The sequence below is a fragment of the Canis lupus genome, chromosome 36, assembly GCF_048164855.1.
Source record: "Canis lupus baileyi chromosome 36, mCanLup2.hap1, whole genome shotgun sequence".
NCBI classification, from domain to species: Eukaryota; Metazoa; Chordata; class Mammalia; order Carnivora; family Canidae; genus Canis; species Canis lupus.
In genome coordinates, this window is record NC_132873.1 from 22,651,709 (window position 1) to 22,667,775 (window position 16,067).

Sequence of the window (16,067 nt, forward strand, 5' to 3'; positions counted from 1 at the left end):
AGTAAATTGAACACCAATAAAAAATAAATTAAAAAAAATAAAGGAAGGGAGAAGAAATGTGTGGGAAATATCAGAAAGGGAAACAGAACATAAAGACTCCTAAGTCTGGGAAACAAACCAGGGATGGTGGAAGGGGAGGAGGGCAGGGGTGGGTGAATGGGTGAACGGGCACTGAGGGGGGCACTTGATGGGATGAGCGCTGGGTGTTATTCTGTATGTTGGTAAATTGAACACCAATAAAAAATAAATTTATTATAAAAAAATATTTTTGAGTAGAATTTGGATAGAATTGAGCTCTTTTGCTTTGGTGTATTCTTGGGACATTGTTATTCACTGAGCAGAATTTATTTAATGCCAGAACACTTTAAGAGCTTGTGAAGGAGTGTTTATTATCATTGTTAAGATAGAATGATCAAAAGAATAATTTCGTTTCTCTGGTAAAAAGATGAATGAATGGACTTTAGAGTGTGAGTTTCCACTGGTGCTTGAGAAACATTCATCTGCATAGACATTTCCTGTTTATCATTGGATCGATACAATGGAACAGTTACTAGTTCCTCAAAATAATTTCTATTCATACTGTTTGGTCAATATGAGGGCTTTGACCTGACAACTGAAAAAAAGGAGCATTAACCAAGGGTTCTTTGCAGTTTGCTTGAACTCCAGTTTGAACTATTAAAACATGTTTCGATTCTCTTAGAATAAAGGAAGCCTCAGGGCAAACCATAATACAGAAAATAATGAATTGATGAAAGCAGGAATTCTACATACCTGCTATGAAGAAAGACTGTCCACAACTACAGGACTTCCTTGGCTTCTCCTGCCAGATAAGGGTTCCTAGTCTCAGTTGCCAACACTCTCAGGGTGCTTATATTCTGAGGTTGTTTGTGTTCCTCTAGGGGATTCACAGAGCTATTTGATGCCTATCAAATGGCTTCTACTTCAGATGAGAAAGGTTTATGAATATGCAGTTCGCCCATAAATTCCAACCTGTAAAGATTCACATAAATCAGTATTCCATTGACGGAATATTATTGCTGCCACTACCATTGCTGGTGGTTACTAAATATTGAGTACTAAGTACTAAGCCTATGCAAAATGCTTTCAATGCAATTGACTGAGGTTTGTTTATTTCCACACATGCAAACTGAGACTTAGAAGAGTTTAAAAATTTCTCCCAAAAGTATATAGCTAGTAAAGAGGTAGTCTATCTACAAAGAAGCTTGTCCTGGCCCTCCTCCCTCACCTAGCTAATGCCTACTTATCCACAAGCCTCAATTTAAATGTTATTGCTTCAGAAGACTTGGCTTGACTCACTAGACTTGGTAAATTATCTTGTATAATTCCTGTATCTCCCCTACTTGCTCTTTTCAATGCTAATCTTACACTGTACTTACCACTTAATATCTGTCTTTATCGCCAGACTCAAAGCTCCATTTAGGGTAGAGATGGTACCTTTCTTGCCGACTTCAGTGTCTCTTTGATTGAAATAATGAACTGACTTAGCCTAAATTATTTACAGTACTCATGCTTTTAGGATGATCCTGTCAAAAGGATGATGCTCTTTGGGAAGATAACATATTCAGATACTATGACCATTAATGCCTCACCAGCCTTTTATCTCGTCTCTGAGATGAAGAAAAATGGCATTACAAGGCAGGTGAATTTTCATGAGGTAGAAGAGGAAGTAACTGTTCAAGTGCACTGGAATTGTTGGGTCGCTGTATCTGGAGACCCCAAACAATGGAGATTCATAATGAAAGTACTGGGTCAAAGGCCCCAAAACAGAGTAAGAAAAGTAGAGGTAAGATAGCAACACATGTTTTTCCAGCTCTGTCTACCTTCCCCCAAAACTTTGCTTATTCTTTACCCTCAACAGTGGTACTGGGTATGGTTCTTAGTGTAGGTAAGCCTCAGGTTGGCATGATCAGTGGGCAGATGAGAAATTTATATTTAGAATTGTTTAAGAATAGGGAACTATCTTCTTCCTTTTGATTAGCAAGGTGCCTAGAGGATAGTATGTTCAGTTTACATTTGTTGACTGAGTTATTGAAACTTCCTGAAATTCACTGGTTGTCAAAGGTTTATTTCATCTTCTTTGTGGGCATTATACCTTAGTTTGGTTTCTATAGACTTAGTAAACTCTTGTAAGTTTACATCCTTTAGAACTTAGTGTATACAACTAAAATCATAAAACAACAGTTACTTTTAATGTATAAAATGCAAACTGATATTTTTCTATTTTTTAAAAATGCTCATTGACACATGTAAAATTGTTTTCATGAATCACTAATGGATTTCAAAATTTTTCCTTGCGAATTTATTTTCAAATATACGCCCACATCCACACATTTCTGCATATACTAAGTCAGTATGTAAAATATGTGTCTTACCATCCCAGGAAAACACAATTTTGAAAGGTACTGTTCTAAATCAATAATGAATTTTCTTTCCAGGTTGTGGCTTGGAAACATCTAGACCTCTGTTACAAACCATCTCAGTCAGGTCCCAAGCCCATCTATAGCCTGGAGGCAGATCTTCCTTTTGCAAAATTTGCAGGATTTCTGTACATATTATTAATGGAGATGTCTGGCTTGCTCAGAGGCATCCAGAACATCAACAGATAGTTCTTTTTCCTGGAAAAATGCTCAAGGGGAAGGAGAGACAGAGAATGAGTTCTATAACTGATTTGGATGGCAAATATTTTTCCCCCCTTTTGAACATGGCTCATAAATGTTATTATCCTAGTATTTCTCAAGTACCATGGGGCAGAACTTATTAAAGTTCTATTTTATTAACCAATTTCCCCTCTCCTTGTTCTTTTTTTAAAAATGTACATTCGTGGGCTTCAAAAACAACTGTGTGTAAGAGCATTTTTCCTAGCTGGCCCAAAATGGAGAAAAATAGATTGTTTCATCATTTAGTTCAGCACTGTCAATACCCTCTAAGTTCAGTTACATCAGAGAAAAGAAAGATGCAAAAAAAGGGGAGATTACGCAAGTTGTTACAGACACTCAATTTAGGCATTGCCAAGATTAGAAGGTTAGTAGGGCTAGTTCACTGGAGAATTGAATGGGACAGCATCCTGCAAACTGTTTCTACAAGAACTTAAAAACTTTATTTTTCTAGGGCCACATTTCAAACCTCAGATTGTGAACAAACATTTTTCTTAGTTGTTTTTAAAAGCTCAGTCATCTGAATTTTGATATTAACCTTGTTTCTCATGAATATGGTTTGGATTTGGCTTGATTATTGTTCTGCATATAACATGGAATGGAACCATTTTTTATCTTTTTCTAGTCACAAGTTTTTGCTGTTATGCCCCAGTATGAAGAAATATAGTTGGGGATTTGAAGATTAACCTGACATCAAAGAAAAACCAAAGAAGATAAATATATACATATTTAAAATCATTATTTTTGGACATTATAATCACCTGAGAAACTTTTACAAAACATAGGAGCCAGATCATCTCTCAAATCAATTAAATGTGAATTTCTTTGGGTGCAGTTTAGGCATTATTATTTCTTAAAAGCTTCTCAAGTGATTTTAATATCTTACTCTGGTTGTAATAGATAGAAGTAGGTTAAGAAGTGCTATGTTGGCAAATCGAACTCCAATAAAAAAATAAACAAAAAAAAAAGGGAAAGATCTTTTCTTCTAAAATAAATACCTAAAATATTTGTTATCATTAAAAAAAAGAAGTGTCATGTAATAAGTGTAAAAAGAACATAGAGTCCAAAACACAATATAGGCTTTCAAGATCCAGTTGTAGTACTCACTAGCTTAGTGATCCTGGGTGGTTTACTTGAAATCATGTAGCTGCAGTTTTCTCATCTACAAAATCTATTTGTAAGTATATTTCCCAGAGTATAAAAAAAGATTAAGCAGCGAGTGTGAAATTGCTTTTAAAAACCTACTTGAGCTCTCTATATACTATCATTGGAATAACATTAAAAAAATTCTGTATTTGAAGAAGAATAAGCAAAGAACTGAGGGAAGGTAGACATAGCTGGTAAAACACATGTGTTGATGTCTTTTCACCATTTTTCTTGTTCTGTTTTGTGGTCTCTGATCCTGGATACTCAGTTGCCTCACCAAGAATTTCCACAAATGTGGGATGTGGAGTCAGACACCTTGGGTTTTATCTTGGAGGCAGTGAAAACTTATGTAAATAATTCTAAGATACATAGTCAGGTCTGTATTTCAGAAACATCGTTCTGGATGCATCACACAGATTGAAATATAAATGTGTGAGACAAGACTGGAAGCAAAGACTAGTTAGGTAATTGCAGTAGAAATCCAGGCAAGTTTGAATTAACAAGTTATTAAGGTGATGGAATGAACAGAATGAGAAGAATAATTGGATGCTCTGGCTTGGATGACTATTTGGGTGGTTGTGCCTGTAGCTAGGCAGGGACAAAAGAGGATGAACATGTTCGGTTCAGTGGTGGTTGGGGATCAAAGGATTGAACAAATAAAATGAAATTTTTTTTATGAGGTTGAGTTGGAGATGACAAGAGGTATTTACCATAGGGGAGGTGGATTTATAGTTCTGATATATTGACAGAATTGTAGGCTTAAGGATAGATTTGGGAAGTCATTGGCAAAATGATGGAAGTTGAAGCTGTGGACATAGATAAAAATCACTTGGATAGAGCCTGAAGAGGAGAGGACAGAGAATCATACTCAGAGAAGATATGGAGAAATGGTAGCCTTTAAGGGTGAGTAAGTGGAAATGATCTGAGGGGTAAGAGAAAAACCCAAAAGGAGGAGTGTCACCTAAAACAAAGAAGGTGTGGATTTTAATAAGTAGTTTAATAAGAACAGTTTCAGATGCTGCAAAGATATCAATTGAAATAAGGACTGAAATCTCCCAGGGATTTAGCAACTATAAGATGATCAAAAACCATGGCAATAACACTTTAGTGTAGTGATGGGAGTAGAAACTGTATTGCAATGAGTTGGAAAGTATTCACTTTATAAGACAGTGAATACAAATTACTTTTCCCAGAATATCAACTTGGTTAGGAAGGAGAAGCTAAAATAACTGATAGAGAGAGCTTACGGTCAGGAGAGAGTTTACTTTTTAGAAAAGAGATGCACTTAATTAGAAGATCAGATGAAGAATAGACAGTGACAAGTTGAAGAGAGAGGGTACAGATGGCATAGAAAGGACAGTTGGGAGAAATTGGAAGATATGGGATGCAGGAGAAGATGGAGGGATAGATGCTAGACAGGAAGAACTCACTCTTATTGAAGCTATAAGAAAAGAGTAGACAAAAAAAAAAAAAAGAAAAAGAAAAGAGTAGACAACAAGCAGGGATGAGCAGGAAGATGAGGATACATTTATGTTGGGAGTAGGGACTATTTGAGAGTCCCTGTTCAGTACCTCCTTTTTGTTTATGAAGCAGGACAGTCTTCTGCTATGAGTAAGGCAGGAATTATAAGGGATCAGTAAGAAGAATAGATGAGTTAAAATAATAGCAGTAGAGAATAAAGGTTAGTAGAGACTGGGGTCATGTAGGATTTCTGGACAGAGCTGAAAGTCCAGAAGATGTTTGAGACTGTTTTGGCTAAGCTTTAAATTGAATAACACAAATGTGATATTAGCTTTGAAAAGTATGTGGGTTAGGCTCACTTATGGGATATTCTAAATTCTAGGCTAGGGCTAAACTATTAGATGGTTATTAATAAGTGTTTGATAAAACTTTTTATGAGGGGAGGATATGATCAAAGTCATGTAGGTTTTGGGAGATATATTGGGGGTGTGGATTAGGGCAAAGAAGAGACCAATTGTAGGGGACTGTTTACATAATCGAACAAGAAATAATTTCACCAGTATGAGAACAGTGGGGATGATAAAAGAGCAGGAACAGAAACAAGGCATTTTTAAACAGAGAAGCTTTGATTACCAACTTAATGTGGATAAAAGAAAAGAAAAAGTTGATAGTGAATTCAAGTTTTCATGTCTTGATGATTGGGAGAATGGCATTGGCCTTCCAAAAAATCAGAAAACATAGTGAGGTTGGGGAGAGGTATGATGAGTTTGGGTGGTGAGCATCTCCAATTTGAGGTAGAACCATGTCATTCAAAGGGAAATGAACAGAAGCCCTGGAAATGTCGAAGAACTATGACATGACCATCACAATTTGAGAATCATTGACCTAAAGTGATTGTGGAAGGTATGAGAATGGCAGTTGTCAAGTGTTAGATTTAGATAAAGAAACTACATAAAAATAGCTACTTTTTATGGGGGGTGGGGTAGTAGGGAAGAAGAGGACTAAATAAAAGATGAAGGGAAGACGTATTAGAAGAGAAAACGAAAACCAGGAGAATATGGAGCTGGAAGCCAAGAAGGAAAGAGAATCAGGTTATCAATAACGAACAAAGAGACCAAATGCTTGAGGTGTACTAGAATAAGGGTGAAGGAACTATCAATAGGTTTGGCAATTAGGAATTCAACAGGACCTAAACGAGAATGATTTCATTAGCATGAGGAGGCATAAAGCCAGGTTGCAAGGTTATGACTTGCTCATGGATAGTACGGAAGTAGGGGTATGGAGGACCCTTTTGAAAAGTTTATCAGCGAAAAGATGGAAAGCTATTGTGAATAGTTTAAAGGATAGCTGTGAACAGCTGAAAAGATGGAGAGATATGGTTGGTGAATAGCTTAAATATCTGAACTCTTTGAAGGGGAAAAATGGATTAAAGCAAAAGTGACATGGAGGGTTCCTGAAGGGCAAGTGAGCAAACTTGTAGAGATATATTGGGTGCATTGGTGCGTGGGAACAATTGGGAGTAGTTGAGACTGAGAACATGCCAGACTAAAGGATAATAAAAGTGTCAAAACCACAGGAGTAATTTAACTATGTAAAAGTGAAGGAGCAGAGGTTTACCTATTTTGTATTTCATTGACACTAACATGCACAGTTTTCACATCTTAATGTTTCTGAAATTGGAATATAGCTTGTAATAAGTGTAAAAGGATTTTGCTGATCCTAAAAAGGAATAGTTAGCTTAGATACTGTTGCTATTTTTCTGTTATGTGGAAATTTAGCTATTTGTAGAAATTATCTGTCTCTTCAATTGTCCTATTAATTATTTGCCTTGGTAGCTCCACATAAAGCTGAATTAAATTTGAATTCCCAGAGATGACTTAAAAGGTCTTTTAAAAGATTATGCTTTTTTTGTGGCATCTAAATGAATAGCATATTAGAAGATCCTCTGACCTATATCATTGCAGATTCTAGAATTGACAAATCACTCAGAACAGATCAAAGCAATTTGAAATCTGGGAGAAATTAATAGGAACAATTTATGAATTTGAGGGAGTATTACTTAGTACCTAACATCAGTTGGTCAATGACATCTAGTTGATGCTTGAGAGAATATTTTAAACTTCTAGAAATATATAACTCAGGTAAGAAAATAAAATATCACTCTACACTTGAAGAGATAGAAAATGCATATATAACACCCATATTATTTAATGTTTTGAAATCATGTTTTCATTCTTAAAGATTTTACTAAGGTTAGGATCATGAACACCATTTTGACAAAGAAGTCTATCACCATGATGAAGTACATACCTGCAGAAAACCAAAATTAATTTACAAAGATCTTGATTATTTTTTAAGTCTTTATTTAAATTCCAGTTAGTTAACAGTGTAATATTAGTTTCAGGTGTACAATACGGTGATTCAACACTTCCATATAACACCTGGTGCTGATCACAGCAAGTGCCCCCTGCCCCGCCCCCCCTCCCCCCCGGTTAATTCCCATCACCTATTTTACCCATCCCCACCCCCACCTCTCCTCTGGTAACTGTTTTCTCTAGATAAGAGTCTGTTTCTTGGTTTGCCTCGCTCGCTGTCTTTTCTCTTTGTTCATTTTTTTTTTGTTGTTTCTTAAATTCCATGTATTAATGAAATCTTATGGTATTTTTCTTTCTCTAACTTGCTTTGCTTAACATAATACTTTCTAGCTCCATCCACATTATTGCAAATAGCAAGATTTAATTATCTTTTATGGCTAAGTAATATTCCATTGTATATATACTGTTTCTTTAGCCATTTGTCAGTCAGTAGATACCTGGGCTGTTTCCATAACTCGGCTGTTGTTGATAGTCCTGCTATAAACATAGGGGTGTATGTACCCTTTGAATTAGTATTTCTGTATTCTTGAAATATTATTGAAATAATATATGAATAATATGAAATTCAGTCATTTGCAAAAACTTCTTCCATATAGTAAGTTGCCTTTTAGGTTTTTTGTTTCCTTCACTGTGCAGAAGCTTTTTATTTAAATGAAGTCCCAATAGTTTACTTTTGCTTTTGTTCTTCTTACCTCTGGAGACATATCTAGAAGGTAGTTACTATGGCTGAGGTCAAAGAGATTAATGCTTATGTTCTCTTCTAGGATTTTAATGGTTTCCTGTCTCACATTTACATCTTTAATCTATTTTGAATTTAGTTTTGTGTTTGGTGTAAGAAAATGATCCAGTTTCATTCTTTTGCATGTTTCTGTCCAGTTTTCCCAACACAATTTGTTGAAGAGACTGTCTTTTTCCCAGTAGATATTCTTTCCTGCTTTGTTGAATATTATTTGACCATATAGTTGTGGATTTATTTCTCATCTTTTTATTCTGTTCCATTGGTCAGTGTGTTTATTTTTTGTGCCAGTACCATACTGTTTTGATCACTACAGCTTTGTAATATAACTTGAAGTTTTAGACCTCTTCCAAGGAGAAAATGAAATACCTAAACTAAAGGAGTTTGTAACAACTAAGCTGGCCCTGCAAGAAATATTAAAGGGGATTCTTTGATAGCAAAAGAGAGACCAAAAATGACAAAGACCAAAAGTGACAAAGACAAAGATCACAGAAAATCTCCAGAAATGACAAAACCAATAATAAAATGGCAAAAGATACATATCTATTAATAATTACATTGAATGTAAATGGACTAAGGGCTCCAATCAATAGACGTAGGGTGTCAGAATGGGAAAAAAAAAAAAAAGAACAAGGCCTACCTTCAACTACCTATAAGAGAATCATTTTATACCTAGAGATACCTGCTGATTGAAGGTGAAGAAGTGGAGAAACATCACACAAATGGATGTCAAAAGAAAGCTGGAGCTGCAATACAAAGATCTTTAGATTCGGTATAGACTGACTTAGATCTGCTCAAACTTTGTTTAACCTGAGGAAGTCAGGGCTATTAACTCTCTGGTTTTAGTGAATGCTGTTGTTAGTGTACATTTTACACAGTGAGTTACTTAACCTGTCTCCTAAAGCTATTAAGGATGTACCTCTTAGAAACTACGTTTAAGACTAAATTAAGAAAAACGATAAAGTGAATGAGTTTTGATTGGACATACATCTGCCAACTCCTTGAGTAAAAATTGTATAGTGAATGAATCCAACTGGGCAAACTTCTGCCACTTTCCAACTTTTAGAAATTTCTCCTTCTCCCCAACACCCCCCAAACCAGCCTAGTGTTAACTCACAACCTAGCTTCTCAGTTGTCTCTGCCCTTTCTACCAGTGTTCCATCTCCAAGGCTTATTAAAACTTTCTTGTCCTGTGTTCTCTCCTTCTGGGCCCTGCCATCTGTAGAATGAATGGATAATACATTTTTAAACTTTTATCCCACTCCCTCTGTTCTTATAAAGCCCTCAGAGCAGTTATGGTGGAAATTTGAGACACCAAGTTCAAGAGTTGAGTGTTATAAGCCATTGATTTTTTTGTTCACTATAAACAGATGGAAGTAGAACTAAGCTTATAAAGGATTGAACTACACAGGTGTGTGCATGTGTGTTTGAGAGTGAGATTTGCAGAGGATATTTTTCTATATAAGTGGATAATCCTGAAGTCTAATATATAGTGAATACTACTTTTGTGAATATCTCAAATGTGTATTGTTGTTTATTTTTTTTTGTAAGAGTTAAGAACTGTTTTTATTTTCATGTTTTGGGGCATGAAAATATAGGGAAGAAAAAAAATCCAGTATTCAAAAAATTTACTTTGCTCACGCACTCATATATACACGTATGTATGCACACATACATACACATAAATAGGCACATATATATTCCTGTGAGAATCCAGAAATATTCCCTTGGCCTAAAGACAGCTGCTGGCAGTCTAGAGAAAGAATCACATCTCTGTAGATGGTGTTCTAGAAGCAATCTTTTAGAACAGAAGAACTTGACAAGGAGTAGCAGAAGTGGAGTATTCCAGTCCCTCATACTCTTGCTGTCCTGACCACTATGTAAGGACAAGAAGCATCCTCCTGAAAGTCCCAGGGAGGCTGCTTCAAAGGAGTGGAAATATTTACAATGGACCTTTCTCTGACCTTTAAGAATCCTGTCTTTCTCAGCTGAGAGTGTGTCAAAAATACAGTTAGTGCTTTAAATAAGAACTAATACTAGTTTTAAAAAACCTAGAAGGCAACAAGGACAAACAAAAGTCCAATATATAAAACAATCAAGGAAAAGAGCCAGAAACATTGGGCTATTTTGTTCTTGACTTGAAAAGGCAAATCTGTGAAATGTTAGAGATGACACTAAACAAAAGTCTCAAAGTCTGAGTTATAGTCTCTGTTCTGCTGTTAACCAGCTAGCTAATGTTCCTAAGCCTGATTTTTCTTCCAGAATAAAGAGATTTGACAGTGTAAGTGTTGAAATCTCTTTCTTATAGCATAATTTTTGATGTCAGAACTTCAGATCAGGTGACTTGGAAGTTACAAAACCATTTATCTCACAACTCTGTGTTTTCTTTGCTAGATCTTGGCTTATCCTTATTTCAGCATTTTCTTATATACTAAGAAATTTATAATAAGTTCTGGTTTGGGGACGCCTGGGTGGTCCAGCAGTTGAGCATCTGCCTTTGGCTCAGGGTGTGATTCCAGGATTTGGGATCAAGTCCCGCATCGGGCTTCCTGCATGCAGCCTGCTTCTCCTTCTGCTTGTGTCTCTGTGTCTCTGCCTCTCTCTCTCTCTCTCTCTCTCTCTGGCTCTTATGAATAAATAAATAAATAAAATCTTTAAAAAAAATTCTGGTTTGGCTTCCATCTGCCCAAGTTGTCTCTAAATATTTTTTCCCCAAAGTTGAATATATTAGAGCCTTCTAATACACTTAGAATAAATGGCATGGTTAGAAAAAAATTATTAATTGCATCTGGAATGCTTGTCTTAGAATTGTTTTCATAACTAAAGCCCTACTGGAATTTGTACGTATGTAGAGGAGCATAATAAAGCATTTGGAATTTACTGATGATTTTATTTTATTTAGTTTGCAAAATGCATCCTTAAGTGAGCCTGGAGCCTCATTTAATGTGGGATCCTATTCTAAGTGAATGGAAAATGCAAGGGAAAAATTAAATAAAAGAACAATATAATCAGCCGAAACCAAAATAGATGGGAATTGGGATTGAGACTGTGAGGATAAAGAGGGGTGAGCAAAAGATTGAGGGTAAGTAAGCACCAAAAGCATTTACTAGCCCACATTATTTATTTATTTTTCCTAGCCAATCTGCCTTTCTGTGGGGTCATGGGTAATAAAAGAAATAAAATCAGTAGGTCCTGCTTCCCAGGCAGTAATTCAAAAGTGGCACAATCAGTTAATATTAGGCAACTGTGGTTGGCATGGAATGTAGTAATAATGTAGCAAGCTGGAAGGGGCCTTAGGAAGGGAGTCGTGCCCAAGATAAACCCAGACAAGCAACCAGTGACCAACAAAGCTTCCAACCAGGGTTTCTGATTTAAATCCAGTGTCATTTTCACAATGAAGCTCAACTGAGAAAAAAAAAAAAAAAAATATATATACATATATAATTAATTTGCAAGATAACACAAAGAAAACAATAAAACTTTTAACAAAGAAAATAGCTCAAAAGTAGAGTCAGTGAGATAAAATGGGCTAATTGACAAAATAATTTTTTCCTTAGGCTCAGCTCTATTATTAATGGGATTAGATCTGGTCCTTAACCACCTCTCCCAAACCTTCTCAGAAAAGCGAATCATGCTGAATCTCCTTTCTTTTGCCCCAGAACAGTCTTAGTCTTTCTTCTGGCAGTCTCTACTCTATCCTGACTTTTCTCTTATATTCCTGCCCTACTATTACTAGAGAGCCCAGATTATTCTGCTCTTGAACTGTGGCTCAATCACTTTTTAGTTGTGTTTTTGAGCAAGTTTCTTAGTCTTCACTAACTTTTGTATTCTCATCTCTAAAATGGGCGGTAATATACACTTTATAAAGTTTTTATAAAAAGTAAATGACTCAGTGCTTGTGATATTTGTAATATAGTAGTCTTGCACAGAGTAAATATTTAATACATAGCAACTGCCATGAATGTGTCATTAGCTGCTTAACCTTTATCCTATTAATTGCATATGTTGAATCCACTTTACTTAGACTCTTCCCTCTTATATGCTTTTGTGTTTGCCCAATTGGTTTGACAAACATAACTCTTGCTAGAGACCAGAACTAGCCTCAAACCAAAAGCTTTCTGAATTTATCTCTTCCCTACTGTGGCCCGATAGGGAAGCCCCATTTCAATTTTACTTTATGAATGAAGTTTCCCCAAATGTCCTACAGCGCACCAAAATTTCTTTCCAAACTTTAGTGTCTGCTTTGTAAAAGTAAAGCTTTATTGCTTTCTTTACCAATTCTTAAAAAATATTTACCAATTCTTTAATGGTAAGTTTTTTCCCTCCCATATCTCTCTGCTATACCAGAAGCTTCTGGGACAGAAACTTTCCTATCACCCAACACAATGCTGGGTCCAGGATGGGAAAACAATAATGCTTAGTGAATAATCAATTTATTTCCAAACTGGCTAGACTGGCTAATCTGGAGCATTATTGTACATACCTGATTTCTTAGACTCCTGGCTTCTCCATACAAAACTCTTCCAAATGTCAGATTGCATTTTGGCAGAAAGCAGCTGCACTTGGCTATATTGCTGTCCTCGTTAAAAGACACTGAAATACAAAGCTTTAACTCCCATTTTGAAATGTGCTCATCAGTTTTCTATAAGAAAAAATAATGGAAATGTTGAAAACCAGTATCTACATATCACACATGCTTTATGTATCTGACAGCCTTCTACATCTAGGATATCTCTATCAATCTATCTACCTACCTGGCTAGCTTTGCATGAGGGAGAACCACAGGAAGATGTAGCACTATTTTTAAACATCTGTAGCTAAGGAAGGATCCAACTCTTACATGTGTTGACTAGTTTCTAATGGACCAAATCATTCTTAAAGTAGCTCCTTCAGAGCTCATTGAAGTGCTAGAAGCTGCTAAAAATGATATCCAGTTTTCTTGAAAAAAATTGTTGCATTCAAATTTAGATAGAGGCATCATAAGTGGGAATTTCTTCTCCTTGGACCAGACCCAAGGCTAAGAAAATAATTATGTTCCTTTTCTCCCTTTCTGTCCTTTTCTTTCTTTTTTCTTTTTCTTTCATTTTCTCTTCTTTCTTTCTCTTTCTTTTTCTCTTTTTACTTTCCTTCTTTCTTTCTTTCTTTCTTTCTCTCTTTCTGACAATTCTGAAGTTAATGGTCTACTTCTTGCCGTTGCGGGCAAGTCAGGTTTCATGTTAGAATACTTCAAATATTATAATAGGGTCCACTAACTATCCTTTTTTTCCATGGAACTAAACTGTTATGTTCCACAGAATTTTATTGAAACCGGAATTTATGAGTCACATTTGAATTCATCGCTTTAAAATACATTGCAACCCTCTATTATTTTTTTTAACCCATCTTCTCATAAAACAACCCTGGTTAGCCACTTTAATGAGCAATTTTGTCCCTACTTTTATTTCTTAATGAACTTTTCCCCTCTGGCTGAATCCTAGTCTCATAGTTTATTTTCATTGCTATAGTGACATCGGTCAGGGACAGCTCTGTAAAATTAATCATCACATTAGACCAGGCTTCAGCAAGAATTCTTTTTTGAAGCAAAAGGAAGTTCCATAATCCCACTAGTATATCCTCCTCTGGTGTTAAGTTTCTTTTTTTTTTTTTTTCACCCTAAAGATTAGGTTCCATAAATCAATTGAATACAGCAAATTGGGACAGAGTAGAAAATAGAATGACTTTCTAACAAGCCAGAGGTATGAGAGAATTACTTTCCTTCATGTTTATATTATGGTTAGTTAAAAATGTATCATAAATTATTGCTGAATTAGGTTACTAAGTATTTTAAATGAAAGCATTCAAGTTATTTATGATTTGTCTAACTTCTCAAGTAAATTTATATAATAAATCAAGATGCTGGTTCAAAGACTTAATGAGGGTAAGCATGTTGGTTGACCACTCAGCTTCCCTTAACCATAGCTGAATCACAAATTCCAGCAGACATGACTCAAATAAATGATCACTCTTTAGAGACTTGGATTTGAGTTGGTTGCCTTTGTGGAACACTTATCGACTCTGTCCCCAAGGGGTAAGGCGGTGATTCCTACTGAAATCTTTATGCAGTTCAGATGAATTTGAGGTGAGCTTTTGAAGTGAGTGGTTAAGAGGGTCTCTAAGCTAGAAATCAAGCCTGAGTGCTCAACAATAAGTTATTAAGTTAGATGTCTAGTATCCAATGGGTTAAAGAAATCCACTTTATTTTGGGGGAAGGAATTTGGACAATAAAAAAAAAAAGTCCTCATCCTCTCTGCTTTCATACAGCTCCTGTTTGTTTCATTGCTTGATTGGTTTATTGTTAATATACCATAGTATGTTATAGCACTGATGTTATTCTAAAGAGACCATTGGTTTAATTATTTACTCCTTCTGTGCAATAATTCAAGTTTCTAGTAGGAACATCCTCTTTCTAATAAACTCTAACCTTTGGTTCCCACCCTTTTGGACATTAACCCTAGATTCCGTGTGTGCCAAATGTGTTTGGGCCTCAGAAAATCAGAGACTCCAAGGAATTCAGTGATTTACTGAAGATCTATGACTGATTTGTTCTAGAACTTCATTCTCTTCATTCCCAGGGTAACTTTTTATGAGCTTCCATTACAGTTTCTCCTGTGTTTATTGCTCAATCGTGGGGAAATCTTGCCACTTTTTTTTTTTTTTTTAATTTGGGTTATGTGCAACAATGGCAAATTTGAAATTTCCTCATATCTCTCTGAACCCTTGCCTTATCCACAAACTGAATAGATCACCAGATACAGATATATAAAATTTAATTGTAAAACCACAAGCAAACAAAAATCTTATCTATTCAGACCTAAGTCTCTCTTCAGACCTCTCTCTCTCTCTCTCTCTCTCTCTCTCTCTTTCTTTAACCTATCACCTTTGAATTGTGTTAAATAGTTCAGGCAAGGTAGATACATGAAAACAATCAACAGTAATTTAAGAAGTCCTGGGAATAAACTTTTAACTTAATCAGGACAATAAGTTTTGTTAGTAGGGTGAGTAGTAAGTAAATGTCAGGAGCGAAGGGTAAGCTGGCTGTCAAGAGAGAAATTCTCCTTCCCTATTACTCTGGATCATTTAACCCTAGGGAACCATCATAACCTACTTTTTTTAACATGATATTTTAAATGATTGCACATGCTGACAAAAGGTGCTGGCACCTTGCTATTCCTTGTGCCCCCCGCCCCGCCCCCTAATTCTTGTCCTTGCAAATAAATTAACTTTTCCATCTGACTTGTCTCTTTGGCTTGACCCAGGAGCCTACTTGCAAGTGCAAATAGAAAGTGGAGGAAGAGAGGGAAGAAGAGGAAGGGAGAGGCATTTGCCAGCACCTCACTTTGAGCTGTGTCTTGATATTCCAAATCTAGATACTGATCATTGTTGTTCACTGATGGGACTTTTCAGTAGCTTCGCTGAGCCTCTGCTTACTGTGCTCCTCCTCGGTCAGAGCGTTTTCATAAATTACACTGACATAATATTGGAGTATACTTTTAAGTCACCAGTTACTGAAACTACCCAACTATAGATGATTCTTTTAAGTTCCCAGATTTTAAAGAATAATTTTAAAGATCCATCAATGCTGAAAAGAACTTTACAGTAAACAGCCATATACTCACTTCCTAGATGCAATTAATG

The 16,067-nt window shown here is 35.9% G+C and overlaps 1 long non-coding RNA gene across 3 annotated transcripts in view; it reads left to right on the top strand.

The window, feature by feature from the left end:
* LOC140625284 (uncharacterized) overlaps positions 1-16,067 on the top strand; it is a 400,415-nt gene that overhangs the window by 292,814 nt on the left and 91,534 nt on the right. For all 3 annotated transcript variants that reach the window (XR_012024636.1, XR_012024635.1, XR_012024637.1), the window contains one exon: positions 14,888-15,005. This is a non-coding gene — a long non-coding RNA (uncharacterized lncRNA). The remainder of the gene's footprint in view (positions 1-14,887; positions 15,006-16,067) is intronic.